The sequence below is a fragment of the Rana temporaria genome, chromosome 4 (assembly GCF_905171775.1).
Source record: "Rana temporaria chromosome 4, aRanTem1.1, whole genome shotgun sequence".
In the NCBI taxonomy this organism is placed as follows: Eukaryota; Metazoa; Chordata; class Amphibia; order Anura; family Ranidae; genus Rana; species Rana temporaria.
The window spans coordinates 9081920-9086301 of NC_053492.1; positions in this window are offsets into that span (position 1 = coordinate 9081920).

Below are 4382 nucleotides of genomic sequence, written 5' to 3' on the forward strand. Positions count from 1 at the left end.
GCCGCCCGATCCTCCCGATCCGCCCGCCTGCTCCGCGACCCATTCTGCAGCGCGCCTCTCCAGCCAATCCGTGCCCCGATGAGCTGCCTCGGCCCGCAAGCGTGCGAGCACGAGGTCGATGGACGCCATCTTGTCTGTGTGAGAGCAGGAGGAAAAGCTGCTTCCTCGTTGCTCTCCTGACTGCAAGTGCCCGCCTGGCCCCGCCCCACCCTTTTATAGGGTAACTCCCCTGACACCAGCAGCCAATCCTGCTCCTCCTCTGAACTTGCTAATACTAACTCCCCCGCCCCTCTCTACACCAATCCTGCTCTTCCTACCTCCAACCCCCCTAAGCTTAACCCTTCCTGTGTCACTAGACACTCTGTCATGCCCGGCCCTCTGCTAGTCTTTGCTGTCTTTTGCTCCGGGCCTCCCTGGGACGTGGAGCTCTGTGTGTAAACACAGCGCTCCACGTGCTGTCAGAGGAGAGGAGACCGATCTGTGTCCCTTGTACATAGGGACACAGCATCGGTCACCTCCCCCAGTCACCCCCCTCCACCCACACAGTTAGAACACACCCAGGATACACATTTAACCCCTTCCTCACCCCCTAGTGTTAACCCCTTCCCTGCCAGTCACATTTATACAGTAATTAGTGCATTTTTATAGCACTGATCGCTGTATAAATGTGAATGGTCCCAAATTTGTGTCAAAAGTGTCCGATACGTCCGCCGCAATATCGCAGTCCCAATAAAAATTGCAGATCGCCGCCATTACTAGTAAAAAAAAAAATAATAAAAAAAAATCATAATTTTGTTCCCCATTTTGCGCAAACCAGTCGCTTATTGTGATTTTTTTTTTTTTTTTACAAAAATACGTCGAAAAATACGTATCGGCCTTAACTGAGAAAAAAAAATGTTTTTTTTTTTAAAAAATTGGGATATTTATTATAGCAACAAGTAAAAAATATATATATATATTTTTTTAAATTGTCGCTCTATTTTTGTTTATAGCGCAAAAAATAAAAACCGCAGAGGGCGTCAATTTTGTTTGGGAGTCATGGCGCACGACCGCGCAATTGTCAGTTAAAGCGACGCAGTGCCGGAAGCTGAAATTTCGCCTGGGCACGAAGGGGGTTTATGTGCCCAGTAAGCAAGTGGTTAATGAGGTGTTCTCTGACACACCTTCATCCACTCATCCAGATGATTTATCTGTTTGTTTTAAAAAATTGAGATTCGCTTTTGAGAAAGAAAAATCAAGGTTTGGTGGAATATTGCATCTTTTGAGCAATATACTAAGAACAAACTAATTCCAAGGCGCTTAAGATGGGATATCCCACCGAATGATGGTCTTGTAGATGATGAGTCCATGCGAGAATGGCAGAATTTTTTCTGTCAAAAAGGTCAAGATCTTATAGATTTACTTTTAATGAGGAAACACAGGAAAATGAAATTATTAGATAAACAAATTGAGGAGATCAAACAGAAGATTTTACCTTTTCAAGAGTCGTCGGATTTCCCCAAATTGTCAGGAGAATTAAAGAATAAAATGATAAAATGGGACAAAGAAATCCAAGTCAAAAAGAAAAGTAAATATATTAGGGACTCTGGTGACTTTGCCAGAGGGGATATTTTGAAATGGCAAACTAAGGCTCCAGGGTTGGATGCAGAAGCGGGTATTATGGGTCCTTCTCAGGTTACGTCTGCTTCTGTGTCCACTCCAGTTATAACTAGGGCCCCTCCTGCCAGGGGACCCCCTATGAGAGGTGGGGGAAGACCCACCGGGAGAGGGAACCCCACTAGAGGTGGACGGGGTAGAGCACCCCCATCCCACCATCCATCTGCATATGAACATAATAATTGGCGAGATCATGGTGACACTTCACGACCTTTTAGGGGTCATGTCTCTTATGGTTTACCCAATAGGGATAATTTTCAATATCAGAATTTGGACACATGTGGGAGAAGCAATGGATACCTAAGAGGGGAGGAATCATACTATGAGCCCCCCTCTGTGCCAGTTCAGAATCGCTTTTCTCCCTTGTCATACTGTATGAAGACAATGGTCAAGGTGATGATTTTTTAGGACAGCGCCCACTTCACTGGCAGGAACAGTGGGGCCAAACTCCAAAGGGGACCCAATCAAGTGGCAAAAGAAGACAAAGAGAGGAAGAAAAGCAGGGAGAAGAACTCAAAAGGTAAAAACGATAGTAGGAGCTGGCGTTTTTAATATTAGTGGTTCAGAACTATCTATGGACGAACTGAAGGTCTTAGACAAAGGACTCAAGTTCGCTCCGGTCCGCAATTTTAATACATTTCAAACATATATCAGTTTGCAAAAATTTGTCAGGACCTTAAATATTAAGCGGCATTTTTTGTCCAAACCCGGGGCTCCTCGTCCAGTTCCTATTTCTGTCCCTGGCCCAGTTGTCCCCCAGGAGATACACTCTAACCTGTCTAATAAGTCCGTTTTTAACCCTCCTAAACATGATCATAGGCATATAGAAGTGTTTAAAAACATGGGCCCGGATTCAGAGAGCAATTGCGCCTGCGTAACCATAGTTACGCAGCGCAATTGCTTACTTGCGCCGGCGTAACGAATGCTCCTGATTCAGGAACCTCGTTACGCCGACTGCAGCCTAAGATATGCGTGGCATAAGGCTCTTATGCCCGCATATCTTAGGCTGCATTCTTGCGATGGCCGCTAGGTGGCGTTCCCGTTATGCTCTGCGTATAGTATGCAAATTGCATACTAACGCCGATTCACAACGTTACGCGAGCCCTGCGTACGCAGTTTACGTCGTTTGCGTACGGCGGTTTTCGCGTAAGGCTGCCCCTGCTATTAGCAGGGGCAGCCAATGTTACGTATACCCGTCGTTCCCGCGTCGCAATATTTAAAATTTACGTAGTTTGCGTAAGTGAATCGTGAATGGCGCTGGACGCCATTCACGTTCACTTTGAAGCAAATGACGTCCTTGCGACGTCATTTACCACAATGCACGTCGGGAAAGTTTCCCGACGGAGCATGCGCTCTACGCTTGGCGCGGGAACGTTCCTAATTTAAATGATTCCCGCCCCCTACGGGATCATTTAAATTGCGCGCGCTTACGCCCGGCATTTTGCCTGGAGCGCACACGCAATTTACGGAGCTACTGCTCCGTGAATCGCGGGTAGCGCAAAAAATTTGCGGGGGCGCAGGGCAAAAACGTTGCCCTGCGCCTCCGTAAAAAAAGGGCAAAAGGTACCTGAATCTAGCCCATGTTTGCCAGCGATTTGGAATCCATGAAAATGAAAAAAGTTAGGGATCCACATTATTTAAAATTGTGAATTGTATCCCTGGAGAAAAATAAGAAGGTGGTGGTCAGACCCGCAGATAAGGCGGGGGGTTGGTGGTAATGAGCAAAATATATTATAATGAGGAAATGAACAGATTGTTGTCAGATCGGTCCACTTACAAACTGCTGAGCAACGATCCTGTCCTTGTTTATAAGAGTGAGCTTCAGTCATTGATTAAGCAGGGTTTTACCAGAGGGGTATTAAATAAAAAGGAATCGCTATACTTGGATCCCAGTGCGTGCAGAAGGCCTATTATCTATTTTTTGCCTAAAGTGCATAAAATTCCTTGGCCCCGCCGGGCCGACCCATTGTGAACGGGATAGATTCGGTCACTGCACACCTGGGACAATATATCGATCATTTTCTTAAACCTCTCTACCACTACTGCTTATCTCAAGGACACAAGACACGCCATTCAAATAATTGAGTCTACGCCGGCCTGTGACAGTAGTCTTCTTGTCACGGCTGACGTGGGCTCATTATACACCATCATAGGACACCAGGATGCTATCAAATCTGTAAAATAGGCCTTAAGTTCCTCCAACTTACCTGTCTCATTACAAAGTTTCCTTGTTGAAGCCCTTGGGCCAGATTCTGAAAGGACTTACGATGGCGCAGCGCCATGTACGCCGTCGTAAGTCCGAATCCGACCCGTCGTATCTATGCGCCTGATTCTTAGAATCAGGTTACGCATGGATATCCATTAGATCCGACAGGCGTAAGTCTCTTACGCCGTCGGATCTTAACTGCATATTTTTTTTGACCGCTAGGTGGCACTTCCGTCGAATTCCGCGTCGAGTATGCAAATTAGCTAGATACGCGAATTCCCGAACGTACGCGCGGCCGACGCAGTAAAGTTACGACGTTTACGTTAGGCTTTTCCTGGCGTATAGTTGCCCCTGCTATATGAGGCATAAGTGCGGCGTAACAATGTTAAGTATGGCCGTCGTTCCCAGCTTCCCGCGTCGAAATTTGAAAAAGTTACGTCGTTTGCGTAAGTCGTCCGTGAATGGGGCTGGACGTCATTTACGTTCACGTCGAAACCAATGACGTCCTTGCGGCGTACTT